This window comes from Passer montanus, unplaced genomic scaffold (genome assembly GCF_014805655.1).
Source record: "Passer montanus isolate IOZ18808 unplaced genomic scaffold, ASM1480565v1 scaffold14, whole genome shotgun sequence".
Classification (NCBI taxonomy): Eukaryota; Metazoa; Chordata; class Aves; order Passeriformes; family Passeridae; genus Passer; species Passer montanus.
In genome coordinates this window covers 3800028-3816564 of record NW_024360941.1, presented here as the reverse complement: position 1 = coordinate 3816564, position 16537 = coordinate 3800028, and the positions used below count along the sequence as shown (strand labels likewise).

General features: G+C 37.2%; 1 protein-coding gene across 6 annotated transcripts in view; it reads right to left on the bottom strand.

Moving 5' to 3' along the window:
• RAPGEF2 (Rap guanine nucleotide exchange factor 2) overlaps positions 1–16537 on the bottom strand; it is a 128397-nt gene that overhangs the window by 90697 nt on the left and 21163 nt on the right. The gene's annotated exons all lie outside the window — the stretch shown is intronic.

The window sequence follows — 16537 nt, the reverse complement described above, 5'->3', positions numbered from 1 at the left end:
GATCATACACCATCAGAGCAGAAGGAAGGCAGCCAGCTAAAGTTTGTGTCACAGGTGTGTGATTCTTCCTCTGGGTATGAATGCCAGGTCAATGCCAGATCTTTCCCATCGTAGACTGGAGGGCAGAACAGACACCAAAATGCCTGCAACTTCAGGACTCCTCTAAGTTTGCTGTAACCAATCCACCCTAAAATAGCTGAGAGCCAATATAACTATTTGGCCTTTCCCTTTCTTCCACTCGGCACTGTGCAATACACTTGGGAAACGAAATCTTCCCATCTGAAGCTCCCGGGGCAACACCTTGAAAAAGAAACCAAACTCAACAAAACTGCAACATCTGAATTTAACCAGTGCTGGCACGTGGCAACACACTAAAGCTACAGTGTTTGTGAAAGATAATTGTTTTAAGCTTTATTTCCTAACTCACCAACTGCAGTTCACACATCATTCGGAACAGTCTTACCTAGCCAGTTCATATCTATGCTCCTGTCCTGCCTGGCCATCGGTAGAAATGAACAATTTAACTGCTACCCCAAAGGCTAATCTCTTGACAACAGCACATTTATAGGCTCAAAAAGAAGGCAGTCAGATATTGAAAAGAAATGCCAGCTGTGCTTATTCATCAAAATAATAATCGCATTTAATGGTACATGGGACTTTTACAATAGAAAAAATTTTCCAGAATACTAGGCCTCTTGAAAAGAAATATTCAATAAAGAAGTCTCTGAACAAAATGCTTATTTTCCTGGAGGCAAACACATGCTTCATCCTACAGTCCAGCAACAAAACACAGGGTTCTTTACTCTACAATACCATCTTGAATTTTATAAAATTTCAACTACTCTTAAAGACACCAGAAAATGAAGCCAATATACTGATTCATTAAACTGTTTTACAAGTGTCAAAACTTATTTTCTTGGCCAATAGTCTGATTCATACCAGTTTTTCCTTAGGAACAGAAAGGAGGAGTAAAGAAAGGAGAAAGTAAATCAACTCATTGGTTGAAAAATGAAAATGCAAAAGATGGTGATTAATAAGTCAACTTATTTGACATTCTAGTTGGAAGTACAGAGAAATATTCTCTTCCCACTTAGAAAACACATATTGCTGTATTTTTGCCAACCCATTTTTGTAGCCTTGGAGCAAGCACTCATTTCAACAAAAAAAATGTATATACACTTTTCAACTCCACCTTTTTTCCTCCTCTATTGCTGTCTGTAAGTATCAACTTTTAACTTCTGTCTGTTGCTAATCACTGCTGACATGCCAAAGTTTCAAGCATTAGCAAACAGAATACAAACAAAAAGCTGTGGTTTTGATGTGCTTTTCTGTTTTTGAAAACTTATTTTGATTTCACCTTTTAGCACCAGAGAAAAAGTAGTCAACATACTAAGATAGAAGGCGTGAATTCAGTTACTATAAAGAAAATCCTAGATTTCTGCCCCCCAATAACACACTGGTTTTCACAGCAAATAACTACACCATTCCTGGACTATTCAGACTCCTATGATAGCACGAAATTTATCAGAGCAGACAGTGCATCACATGTATATATTATCTTTGACCAAAGATCACAAGGCACTTCACGCTGTAAACAAACTCTCTAAACTTTGTGAAGTGCTGTGAGAAAGAAGACAAGTAAATCAAGGCACAAGGAAGTTAAATGACCTTTCAAGCGTTGCAGTTCTCAGATGGCCACTCCAGCTAAACCTCCTGACTTACAAACACTGGTGAAAATTCATCACTAGCGAGGAATTCACATTATCAGTGAAAATTAGGGAACTCTCTTGTTACTGTCCACTACATTTGGGCACTTCAGAATTATCTCTCTCTGACTGTGGTAGAACATCCATCACAACAGTGCATACCATCTCTTGCAGAACCACACTTGAACACAGGTTTTTTGTTTGATGTGCAGCTCTGAGAAATAACTGACATCTTAGGGTACTGTTAATCCCACTGTTTCAATTCACAAGACTGACATCAAAGTCAGTAAGTTGTACCCAAATTAATTTACCAGAGTTTCCCACAGGAGCAAAAATAAAAGATGAACAAAAAAGTAGTTCAGTGGCAGTCTTCTCCAAAATGCCTATCTGCAGTAACTTGCCACTCAGTAGAGGAAGCCATCAAACAAACACAATTTAATTGAAAATATGAATATGAATTGAAAATATTTGAAACATTAGCATGCAACAAGAATCAGCAAATACCCAGCACATGATACAGTCTGTTTACTGAGCTGATAAAGTCCAAAATGTAAAACCTTGTGTAAAAATCTTTATTATAAGAACGTGAGGCACTGGAACAGGTTGCCCAGAGAAGATGCAGATGCCCCATCCCTCGAATTGTTCAAGACCAGGCTGGATGGAGCTCTTGAGCGACCTGGTCCAGTGAAAGGTATCTCTGCCCATGGCAGAGGATTGAGAATTATCTGATCTTTTAGGTCCTTTCCCACCCAAGCCACTCTGAAATACCAGCAGACGAACTTCACATAAGGGACCACGAGCAGACATGTAAACTGGCTTGTGGGATGTTAGGTATCACACAGAAACAGCACCAAGCAAATAAAGCTTCAGTGCAAGGGCTGATTGATTATCTTCTTAATATCAGCTCTAGTTCAGGAACGTTGACTAAAAAATATTCTTTACGAAATTCTGATGCCAGAATTTCCATAGAAAGTGAGTTTGACTACTTAGATTTCTCACAAAATAGTCAACCTGTCTAGCTAAAGCACAATGTAGAGAGCCTTTATTAGCATGTTTCAACAGATCAGGGATTTGACAAATTTATTTCTTCCCTTACTGTAGGGTGAGATAAGCCTGTGCATATAGAGAGCTTAAGCTTAAACCCCATTTTTGTTTTAAAATGCAGTATAGAATTTTACATTATATATACTTCACATGTGGTTGTATCATACCATTCCATTTAAATCAAAATTGCCTTATTAAGCCTTATTAATTTCAACTCCTAAATATAGGTTTTTTTGTAACTATTAAGGCAATGGTACATCTGAAAGAATCACAGGTTGGCAACTTTTTTCTCTAAATTGGTGATGTGCATAAGAGAATTTCACCAAAGGAAGATAAGGCAGTTTAAAGGTATCCTTGCAATTGTAGCTGTCAATATGGAATACAGAGGTTACAACAGTAATTTAGAAAGCCAGAAGGGCTGCCTGATCAGGCTATTGCTGCCTCACCTAAATTCCCCAGAGAACCTTGCTTTGCAGCAACTTTTCCAACACTTTTCTTCCCTACTACCACACAATGTCAAGCTCTGACTTGACATTCCCCAAGTATTAAGCCTCACAGATGCTCTCCTCAGTACCTGTCCTAGAGATAATTTCACTTCTGGAGTCCTTTTCTATCACAGTACTTGTACTCACATAGGGATACTGAAGGCATGATGTGAATATAAACCTAATTTAATTTTTTAAAAATAACAACACAACAACACCAACTACCCCCTCCCCTAAAAAAAAAAAAAAAAAAAAAAAAAACAAAAAAAAAAAAAAAAAGAACAGAAGAAAACAAAACAAACAAAAAGCCCCAACCCAAACAACTACATAAATATATATAAAATATTATTTACAGGAATCCACTTTATAGTGGACAGCCAGTTATTTTCCCCAAGCAATTTCTCCCTAACTATACTATTCCTTTAAACAATTGACAAAAGTTGAATTTCCCACTTGACTATTCAAAAGCATTATTTTTAAAAAAAGTCATTAGTATTAAAAAAACCACTTTTTTATCACTATGTACTACAAGCAGGTATTTTAACCCATGTAAGTAGTTTACAATTTCATTCACATTGTAATGCATTCTTAAATTGAATTTACACTGATCAGAGATGACAGTTCCCCTATCCATAAATGTATCTTACTACACACATTTCTCAGCTTACAACTTGTTATACTGAAAACATACATAGCTGGCTAAAGAACAGAGGTGCCAGTTTTCAGGTTTCATGCTTGTTAACAGAAGACAAGTTTTAAATGAAAATTAAGGATTTTGATGTTTCCCAAGTTTACATTCTCAGTCTTCATTAAAAAAAATTCTTCACTATTATGAAACTACAGTAGTTTAAATGTGCCTATGGCTAACAAAAAACAACAGAATAATTTAGGACCATTGTCTGCATTTATTTCCCTTCAAATTGATTAGACTTAGTAATAAAACAAAACAACAAAGTACTTCAATTAAATGAAACATTTACAGCCACAAGCAACACATGCATTTTTATAAGCACTTACACACAGAGACAGCCAAAAACTTGCAGGTATTGAGGTGACTTGTTCTGTTCTTTCTCTTATCATCATGACATTGGAGGACAAGGCAGTTTTCTCCAGACACAACCCATCCATTTCCCCAGGTCCCCAGACATCCTCACACACGCTCACACAGATGCTCTTTTCAAAGCTCGCAGGAGAGGCAGCAGCTACTGAAGAGGGAATGTTTCTCTATCAGCATTCAGCCCTGTCCCCTCACCCTGGGCCTCCACATTCCTGTTTTCACGTCAACCCAGCTCCCAAATGGAAAGTTATTTCTCAGCAATGGAATGTAAATGCATTCATCAAAAGTGATGCAGAATCTGAAGGAAACCTCACAGCACCAAGAAAAGGGTTTTCAGTGTTAAGCCCTGTTCTTTTCTTCTCTTAAAAATCAGAGATCACTCACACAGAAAATTCAATTTCACTAATGACAATTTTGCAAAAAGGACGGACAAAAATTTAGGGTTTCCGCTACAATGTAATTTTGACTTTTATTTCTTTTGATATTCCCTACATTACATTAGCTTAAGGCTTTAGTAAAACTATTTCTAAGTCTCACAAAGATAGCTCCACAAAGTATGGTCACCTCTGTGGTGCACATTCTTCTGCAAATAATAATAATACTGTTATATGTTTATGTATATGTAATTGCACTATTTTCAACAACTATGCTGGTTGAGAATAAAAATCTTTGTAATTGACACTTGCTCTGAATCAAAAAGAATTTTCAATTTAGACAAGTTGTACTAAAATGAAAAATACAAGTAATAAATTTTCTTGTTTCTCAAGTTCTTAGAATCTTATAAGGTATATGTAAGCAAGGAAATTAGTTCCATAGAGATTTTGCCTTTCTTTTTTTATAAAAAATTACAATATAATCAAAGTAGAAATGCAATGCATGAATATTGAAATATTTTAGAAATCAAGATATTCAAATACTTTCTTTGTTCTGAAGTTTTCAAATGGGAGGTACAATGGGTTTATTAAGATCACTGATGTGCAGTATTTGCCAATGCAGAACATCTAAATAAACATGGAGATTAAAGTAAACATTATCCTTCTCCCACCTTCACTGCAACCAATCTTTATCTGTGCAAGATTGTATATGAATAAATCCATAAGCACAAGGCTATGCACGGTTCAGTTCAGTTTCTCAAGCTTTTAACATATTCATGATAAAAATGGATTTTAAGTTACATAAACCCAATACTTCAAAGCACTTTTTGTGAAAATTACATTGCTTCAATTGACACCTACATTTAGGAGAATCATAGAAAACTACCAAAATGAAATACAGAGGTATTGCATGAAGCATATTTAGAATTTGAAGTTATGTAAGCCAGAGTGTCTTCATTTGCTCTTAGATAGCTCTCACCCTGAAAATGCTATTATTACCATCACCATTTACATTCGAGTGCTATCCCCTTCATTTCCAATCTTTCCATTCTCCAGTTCTCAAAATCACAGCAGAGAGGAGTCCCCATCCCATTGGATGGATCATGGGCTGCATCTCCCACCTGCACACTCCACTTCCTCACAGCAGTGCCACGACTGAGGAGGTCATGGCAGGATCTGTTTTCAATCGCTGCATCAATTATTATCTGACAATACAGAAACAAACATGAGCAGAATGTCTGGTCTCCAAAAAATCCCAAAACCGAATCTTGATGTAATAATCAACATTCAGCTAGCAACAACATCAAAATGTTAGTAAGTTAGATTTAGTTGTAAAGCCAACCAGTCACGCTGAATTCCTTGATGAAATACAGAGCAGTAGTAAGTAGACTTCTAGAAGGGAAACAAAAGAGGGACTATTTTTTATCTGTCATTTAGAGAGATGATAAGGGATTCAGTCAAGTGTCTCCTCACGCATCTTTTCCATTTTCCATTAAGAACCATCATATTTCATTTTGGTGTGTGCAGATCAGAATGAAAAGCATCAGTCCCTCTACATGGTTTATTCTAGCCAAGCTAGGTTTAGCTGGATTTCACATCCGTGTGCTCTGAAACCCAGACCTGCACCCAACTCATCCTTGCCAAGGAAAAGAAAAGTTACAATTAAGAAGCTCGTGTACATGCACAAGCCATTCCCAGGGGAAGGCATAAGTGCTCTGATGAAAACTAAATTTGGCATGGCCATTTTCTGACCCCTCAGAAAAAAAGCCATAGCCTGTCATGCATGCAGAGCCACTCTAACGTGAACAGCACTCCGCTGGGGATGAGGCAAGCAGAGAGGGAAGGCAGCAGCAGGTTTCCCCACACTCAGAGCTGCACGCTGCAAACTATGAAAGAAAGAGTTTGTCAGCTGAAAGACAGGACATCATTACACAGAACATCAAACTATCTGATAACATAGGCTGACTTCTTTGATTCTCATTTGAATTAGTGCCTGTCTTTTAGAAAAAGCAAGTAAAGATGCAAGGGAAGCCCAAGCTGCTTTTGACTTGTAATAACTATTCTTTTCAATAAAAATGTAGTGGTCGCCTGCATATCAAAATAATAACTAGATTAGGGTTTTTTTTCTTTTAACACATTAACTCCTACAATGTTATTCTATTTATAGCTCTTTTTTTCAGCAAAACAAGTAGCTGCTTTGTAGAAATGCTTTTCAGTTGAAAGGAAAATTGAGATGCTGGCGAGTTGAAGAGGCATTTGCAGAACTGTCACTACTTGCAAATCCTGGAGACATGAGCTCACTGCATACCATGGATAAGGATGATTAGGCTTATCCAATGTCATATGATAGCTTAGATGTTTACAGTCTCAGATACAACAGCTCATGTGTCAGGGAAGGGACTCACTTGAGATATCACAGCTAAGTACACGCCACTTAATAATACCTGGGAGGAGTGTTTCACTGGAGAAAAAAGCCTGAGACATCACTGCAGCTCCTTGCTTGACTAGGGACCCAAACCACCCGCTGCCTGTGAGGGAAGAGGAATCATGGTGCCAAGGATAATAACCCTGCTGCTGCAGCAGGAGGATGCAAAGAACCCAGCAAACAGACAGAGAGAATGCTTGATTAAAGCATTCTCTCACCACACCATAGTAAAACTACAGAATAAGCACATTTATAGTGAATTAACGCTTTAAATAACTCCTGCTAAAAATGTGTAGAAGTTAAACTCCAGCTGGAAACTTTAGTGAACCTCTTCAGTATTTTGAACACTTTTAGTTAGCATCCTTACAGATGACAGACTATAGTGCTTTATCTATGTAATGCTCATAGGGATTTAATTCTTATGCAAATGCAACCCAGATCAGAGGTTGCATTAATCTGCTAATTTACAGCTGACTACTGAAAACACTTCAAAAGAAGTTCCTGAAAACACACAGTGAATAATTTCAAATTAGCTAGATTCTAGAGGTTTGTTTCCATAGAAAGTCCTCTCAGTCAACCCTGAAACATATGATTTATGATCTTCACACAGTTTTCCTTTTATAGCAGATTACTGTTTTGAACAGTGAGGTTAATTTTAAAATTTTACGTGGTTACAAGAGTGAATATGGTAGCAAGCTTTACTAGTTTAGGTAGAAATATTAAGTAACTGTATAAAGTTTCACATTTGTTGCTTTTCACTTTTCATAATGTAACATCAAAACTAAAACATTAAGCTGAAAAATGGTTTAAAATCCCATCTGAAAAAGTGCTTTTAAGAATAACAAACTAACTGTTTTGCAAATTTACTGTAGAAAGGGTTGATGCTCAGGGTCTCTATAGCAGCAGGTGATCCTGAATACTTTTCAGATGAGAATGCCACTTAGTGTTCCTTTATGACCCTTTTATATATACAGCACACTAAAGAAACATTTTGATGGCATTTTTCTGTTGAATTCAAGATCTATGTTCACAGACTAAACATGCAATTATATAAACCAACAAAACTGGAACCTACTAGTAGAGGCAACAACAAATTTAGCTTGTTGCAGCAGTTCAGCTTTGCAACCTATCTAGAACAGAAAGCTCAGAGGCAGGTACCACATCAGCACACCTGGGAATAGATCCCTCTTTGGGAAAAATTACCCTTATTTTAGTTTTAAATTAGAAGTTCTCGTATTACTTTATCTCAGAAAACATTCAGAGATGAAAGGTTTTTTCCCTAACCTACTTTTTCTCTTATTCTTTCAAATAAATAAATAAATGAATAAATGGTTTGAATAAAGACAGCTTTGCTTATGCTTCATGTTAATGACGTCTGTGTTGCCATGGAGATTGCTGTGACATCACAAGATCTACATAATGGTCTCAAAGAATGAGAAGTTGTTGGAAAACATTACTTAAGAGGCAAGACCTTGTCTAAACACAGCTTGGCTTATTAACATTCATGAAATTCATTAAAACAGAGGAGTATTTTTCCAATGTCATACAAAGACTTTAGATGCTAGTTTCTAAATGAAGACTTTTTATATTGAAAAATACATAATACACATTTTTAAGTCCCCCTAGAGACCTTCATAATTAAGGTACTACAAATTTTAAGGTTTTTTTTAAATTCCTAAAATAACTTGACACATCATCTAGGTTTTTTAGAAGTAAAACAAGACCATATACATTGACAGTTTCCACACACACACTTAACTCATTCGGTACAACTAATTCATTCACATGGAAAGCTGAACACATTCCTTCAATAACAAATTTCCATGAATTAGTGTACAGGGCAACATATTCATTTGTATATCTGTGAATTAATAAACCAAGTAAACCAGTGGAGTAGTAGTGACAATTTTGTTTTAGCTATTTATATTATAATTTGAAAAATAAATTATTTCTCACTTAAAATGCTATACCACATCTTGTATCCCTAGATTTGTTTTTCAAAAACATTTGGAAAATTTTGTATCAACTGAAAGAAAACTCTCAGACATTTTCAAATCTTCTGCAACATAGAGCAACATTTTGTTTAAAAGACCATTTGTGAAAGAATTACAGTAGTAGAATCAGGCTAAGAATCAAGACAATCTTTCTAATTCCTTTCAGTGATTCTACAGTCTTCCAAATACATAAGTAAACATCATTACTTCAGCTTACCAAGATTATTGTTCAGCAAAATTAAGTTTATGAAAGCTTAGATCCTGAGAGGTTCACATGAGGCAAAGAAAAGGCAGTGTCCTCTGTCCCCTCTCTCCACTTGGGTATAACTTCTCCTTTTGGTATTCTTTATGCTATTTTTGCACACAGTTCCTTTTGTTGTTATTTTGAGGTAAGCAATGACCAGATTACTTCAGTTCATTATGCTTATAAAACTTGTCCAGAGATCCTGAGTGCACATAAAGCAAATAGTGTCCTCCTTTTGACCTCAGCAAGAATCCTATAATGCAATTTTCCCAAGTAACTGAAGGGGGCTTTGATATTTTGCAGGTTTGTACTACAACTCAAAACCTTAAGTACTATTAAATTGAATCAGAGGAAATCTGAAATCAGAAGGAAGAGATTACATAACAGGACATCTCACCAGCTCGAATATCCATTGTGAAAAGGCAACCCCTTTCTTCAGAGGGATACCTATAATTAACAATGCAAGCAGGATCCCTGTAATGGGTCTCACATTTAACTTTTAAATAACCGTTCAGTTTATTACACAGAGAATTTTATCCTACAAAATTTCTCAAAAAGAGTTCTCAATTTTTTCCCACATCCCCATTTGTAAGCAAGCAATCTATTACAATTTCAGAAATCAGCTTTTTAATATTAAAATCAAAACTGAAATTTTAGAAAGAAATTTTTTAAGTGTGAGTACTGTTGAAATAAAATATATGACATAATTATAATGTACAAAAGAGCAGTAAAAGCAAAGATGAACAATGTTTACAAGATTGCTTAGATATTGCTCTCAATGACTTAAAATTGTGCCATGCTCCATTAGAGACCCTAATGCTGGGATTAGAAAGGTGCCTCTAGCCAATGAGACACAAAATAAGCTAAAAAGTAGAGTCAGCAATGAAACCATACTGTTTCACAGCCAGCTTTTGCAGCAGCAGATTTTAGAAACCAGGCAATGAACTAAACAGCACCAAAATTTTTGAACAAAACTACAATGTCATTAGGAAAAAAGTGAGTGTTTTCAGTAGAATTAATCTTTTTTGCGCCCAGATGGGCAGGTGGGGGAAGATAAGAAAAAAATCCAAAAAAACCCCCACCACTATTCCAGCATATTTTTTTCAAAAATGAGTCAAAATTTTAACCCAAACTTTTCAAGATTTAAAGAAATGGGATCTGAGAGTTGGTATCAGTCAGAGTCATCAAATATTACACTGCCTCTATGAGCTGCCTTAAAGGATTCTCTCTTTTCCTCTCCTGTCTTTCTGCTCAAAATTATGCCTTATGAATCTAGGTTGTTAAACTCTTCTGCTTATTTTTATTTTTCCTTATGGTCGTTTTCAGTTACTTTGAGCTATTAAGATACATTCATGCTTACACAGATAAAATCTACTGCCTGTGTTACCTCATATTTTGGTTTTCATTGGCATTGGCAATATGCCACTGAAAAATTTTCATTATATTTAATCTGTAAAGCAAATGCAAAAAATAACCTAAATTGGTTCCCAGGCAAAACTCTCCATAAAAGCAGTGGTCTGGATTTATAATGTTGAGTACTTTGTTTCTATGCTCTGTATCAAAAGTTTTTTCATTACAATAGATACCTTTACTTTTAAAGTATTTTCACAGAGCTGCAGTTTCAATGGGGAAGATAAACACCACTGAAATAAATAAAGCACAATGTAAGAAAAGCCTAACTTCTTCACTTATTTTAAATGCACTGACAGTGGCATTTAAAAGTGGCAGGAATTGTCACCTCAGCTCAGCTTACAAATACCAGGCACGAAACAATGAAACATCAAACCCAAGGATCTCTTGAATCTGCAAGCTCTGCATTCCCCCATGGAAAGCATATGAAATTGTTGTGAACATTCCATGCCCTTGAGCACCAGCAGGTGATCCAGACCTTCTCAAGCCCATCATCAGGTTTTCCACACTGAAAGAAGCAGAAGTCTGCAGCTCTAAGTTTATACATCTAGAAACTGGTACAAGGTTTGCATTTGGGAGCGATCTTGAAGTTTACTTTTCTCTTACCATGAGCACTTCCATCACTGAAAGCCTCCCTCTCCTTAACAGGAATCAAAACAACTCAGGCTCAGTGAAAACATATTCAGGTCATTTGACACTTTCAGCTTCATTGTTATCTTGTCATTACAAACTTGGAAGAAAGCCTGGTAGCATCAGACACACAAGGCTGAATTTCTATTTTTGTTTTCAAAAGATGCCAGTGTAATAGATTAAGTCCCTTAACATTTTATCAGCGCTGCAAAAACAAAATTCCAGTAGCACTGAAATATGACAGGAACAACACCAGACACCAGCCAATCTCATCATTTAGGAACTGTCTCCTCTTCTATTTCCCAGCACCTCAGATACTGTCACATCATTTTCAGACCTCAATAAATTCTTCAATTACTCAGCAGAAGAGAAGATGGATGGGATAAAGGATAAATTAGCTGTAAAAATAGTTTTAAGTATTCACATTCAAAGTAACATGTACACCATTTTTTTCAAACTCTAAAGACACTTTTGGGTGACATGTATCCTGTGCTCTGAATCACAAATTTTGCTGAAATAGTCTGTGACATCACAAGGCCCATCAATTTATGGCTCAGCTAATTGAGCTACATCCCAAGCTGACTGTGTCTGAAGTGATGAAGTCAGACTCACCTGAAACCCTCCCTACATGCCCTCCCTGCCAGCCAGCCCTCAGGGAGCCAGGCTCAGCCACAGCCCCACGGCACCTCCAGCTCCTCCAGAGCCTCATAAGGAAGCCTGCAATGACCCACACATGCAAGTTCTGGATTTCACTGGTAACACTGACCACTATACCAACAGGAGATGAGCAAATTCAAGGTAGATGGCCAGATCAGGCACTCCCATTAAAATGCCACCTCTTGTAAGCAAGATTTTATTTTCTCTATGAGTTTGAGTCTCAGTAAGTAATCACAGTCACACATAAGCCTAATTTTCTGCTTGCAGGTAACAGTAAACATCTCCATCCAAAAGGACAAACACAGTCTTTTGGGTAAATGCAGACAGTACAAAGCAATTAGTGTTTATTTCTCAATGTCTATTTAAAATTCATTGTGAGTAATTCATGACAGCCACACAGTCATAAATGGGCTGACATCACTACTACTTCCAACTTCCTCCTTCAGCTCATGATCTCAGTCTTTCCTAGATTAAACCCATAAGATCACACTCCTTCATGCCTCAGTTTCAATTGCTGGGACTGAAATGCTGAACCAAGGCATTCAAAGCAGACAGAGAACAAGGCAGCAGGGGGGTCAGCCCACAACACCACCACACTCTGTGCCTTCCCAGCAGCCCATAGAGATAATCATGAGCACTGCTCCAGACACACTAGCAGCTTGATAAAGACACACCAACACAACAACCAGGTCACAGGAAAATCACAGGCTCACAGCAGCAAAAGCAGTGGAGTTTTCTACTCAAGACAGAGTTCCAAGGGCAAACTAAACCCAAAGCTTGCACTTCCAAGCAATTTCTTAAACAGACTTAAACAGATGTTCTCTTAAACTATACCCTGGGAAGTCATTTTTCTCTATGAATGCCCAATGTATGGTCTTGATGTTTCCATCACAATGCTGCTGCAAATCCTTAGCCATAAGCAACTCAGAACCTGGAAAAAGCTAAATAAGCTCCACACAGCTCTTGATCAACTCTCAATGCAGCTTAAACAACTAAACTAGCATTTTTGAAAAATACAACTCTGAGCCTCTTACAAGTCCATTGTTCTAAAATTCTGTTTCCTGCTCAGGGGAAAAAATATTCATTTTTAGGGGATTTTATAATGGTTTAAATATTTGTGTATACTGATCACTCAGTTAAAATCCCAGTTTCATTCTGTTATCTCATAGGCGTGAGCCACTAATAGCCATTATTAATAAACTCTAAGTTGCAAATATATGAGTCATACTGAGAGAAGGATTTGATCATTGTGATTAAAGCTATCAACATAATTTTACTGACTCAAAAGATCAATCAAAGGCAATTCTGTATTCAGACTATAAATACACCATCAGTTAAATATATGTAAACCACACAAAACAGCATGATGCAGACATCAAAAAATTAGGAAGTATGTTTCAGATACATAAAGCTCCGAAGTGCCTGTAGATAGCCAAGGCCTTTGCTCCAGCACCATTACACTCACATTCATTACCAGTGAAAATTTAAAAAGTCTGCCAAAATCCCTAACAAATTTTATCCTGAAAGACTACTTTCATAAGTTAATGAGGATACACTTGGATGAGGACAAAACATTCTGTATAAACTGAGTTTCACTATTGCTTTACACACATTCAAAAGAAGTCCATAATGTTCAATGACTCTCCATGATTAAATATTCCACTCCATTTTTTAAGTTGTTTTAGTATGGGAAAGACCAGAGGGCTAAACCATCAATATTTAAACACATACATCCCTTTTAATTTTGAAAATCGTGAAAAATAGATGTTCTTTCACTTTCAAAACTTAAATCTTTTAATTAGAGGAAAAAGCTTAAATAATTGCTCCTGTATGTAAAATCTGTGAACTTGCCAAAGGGAAAGCAGCTCTCCATTGCCATATGGGGCAGTGAGGGGACAACTGGTTGGATGTAGCAGCAGGGAAGGAAAAGAGGCTGCAGGAAGGAAACAGCAGATGAGCAAGCAGTGCAAACTAAAGCCTGGTTTGTGGGTGGCAAATCAGCGCAGCAGGATGCCCGAGGAGCACAGCACACGCTACCCAGACGGGCGGGGAAGCATTCTAGGAGAAAAGCAGAAATCCCCAAGTACCAGAGCCAACAGACTGAGAAAAACTGCCCAGCAATTCTGTATTTTGTTACTGCTGAGAGACAGCTGCATCCTCTGGTCGTGAGACCAAGAACAGGCACAAGGTGAGCTGTGGGAGATCCAGGAGACTTTTTGGTACTGCAGCTCCCATTTAAGGAACACAAAAGAACCCAGTGGAGTCCTCACTAGAAGCAAAAATCGGGTATAAGAACCACACAGGAACTCCAAGCAAATAACCAAACGTGGTGTGAGCATGCAGCAGGCCAAGCTGGACGCCATTCCAAAAGACATTTTGAGGGACAGTCACATAGTTGCTGTCAGTGGCCATGTGAAAACACAGGAGAGCCAGGACAGCCCTCAGGGAATTGCATTTTCTGCTCATTTATTTTCTGGAGTTCATACATAAACCTCATTCTAGCATGTGAACTGCTTCAGGGTACAGATGCTCCAGGGAAACGATGAGGGGACTGAGTGTTAATTTGTGCTAGTTTGATGGTCAAGGTCAAAGGAAAGAATTAAGGAATGTTTAGTTTAACATAATATATGTCTGATATTTAAAGTAAATGAAGAAGTTTGCAGATATTAATAGGAAAAATGGGGGGAAAGGAGTAGAAGGGAAGAGGGATGACCTTCCTCGTATTAAACTGTCAAATTTCACCATTGTAAGTTCACAGAAATTAAACTGGAAAACAAGATAAAACTTTTCCTCATGTCACCAAATAAACGGCAGCTTTAATTGTTCAGAGCACAAAAAATTCTTTAAAATTATGGACTGTGTATTTTCCCAAAATAATAAATTAAAGACAATAAAATCTAGACTTATCTTATGAACACTATTTGCTAGCTGAAGGCTTAGAATCTGAACAAATACAAGCTAAACTGTATTACAACAGGGAAATAACATTAAACTCATGCTATTTTCAAAAAAAAAAAAAATAAAATAAAAAACAGACACGGTTTATATGTTAAAATTTCCAAAGCTAAACACTCAATTTAGGACTTCATGTATTCCAGTATTCCATCTTGAACAACTTTAATTTCAAATTAAAAAAAAATAAGACTAGCCCAGTAGCTAGTTGCAAGTAATTTTACAAGTCATCCAGTGCATTATAAACTTTGTGGCAGCTTTAACACTCATTTCAAACTATTTCAACAGGGAGCATATCTCATACACTACAAAGCTTGTTCATTTTGGACTGCTGTACTATTTTTTATTTACATGAGTTTTAGTAGTATTGCTGCTGTTACTGTCCATTTTTTTATCTCATTGCTGCTTCCAGTAAATTGTTCTTATCCCAGCTCATGATTTCTGCCTTTGTGTCTCCCACCAAAGAGGGGAGGGGATTGAGAGGTGTCTGGTTTGGGAGACTCTTACTGAGCAGGAGCACTAAATTAGGGTGTGCTGCTCCTAAGCCACAACACTGCAAAAGCAGGGGGTGGTCATTTCTTGTCCTTTTAGACATTATCAGTGTCGGGGGGAAGGGGGTATTTTTTAAAACATTCCTCTTCTCCAACTATATTTTAACTATCTGCCAAACCTAGTCTCTCTAATGAAAGAATTTTAAATGGTATCTTAACAACAGAAATGAAAGCCGTGGACAGAACAATTTGAAAGAAAGAAATACAGTAAGTTTACCTGACATGACATATACAACAAAAGAGCACTTCCACTGTTACTTGCCAACCAGTCTTACGGTGCTATGTCTAAAACTAATGGAAGCAAATCAGCTAATAGAGGACCCAAATGCAAATAATATGCTGAGCATAGGCAGTCAAATGCACTAAGGTACTTGAAAGTGTCAGCACAAATCTAGTGACAGCCCTCTCTCCTGTTCTTTACAGACTCACATGCCAACTGCCACGAAGTTAAGAGTAACATCGAATTCTGCATAGGACTGAGATTTACAAATCTGCAAAGTTGTAGGCAGATTTGTCCTCTATGTCTGTCTAAATTACTCTGAGATACTACTTTTGCTCTGGCATGCAAAGACATTCATTTTGAAGGAGTGAAATCCAAAAAAAAACCCAAATGCTCTTGAAATTCAAGGGTTGGGGTGGAGGTGGAATTGTTGGGATGACAACATGTGTCTTATTTTAAATTTGGTCAGCAACTGCCCAGCCATTATTCAGTGAAGGTGAGCCTGAGGAGGTCAGGAGAACAGGCATGGAGAAGCCCTCAGTCTGAGCAAGGATCAGCAGCCCAGAGAACCTGTCCAAAGGGATTTACTGCAGGTACATGGGGCAGGCTGACAAAAAAAGAGAGAATAGTTTTAAACTAGGGGGGAAAATGAGGAGTTTTGAACTGTAAGATGCTTAGGGGTGAATTACATTTGCCTCTGGGAAAAGAAAGTTAGGGAAATGAGAATTTTCTGAGTCAACTGGATTTGGAGAAAGGAACATACTTCTAGCTTTCTACATATTTGATTG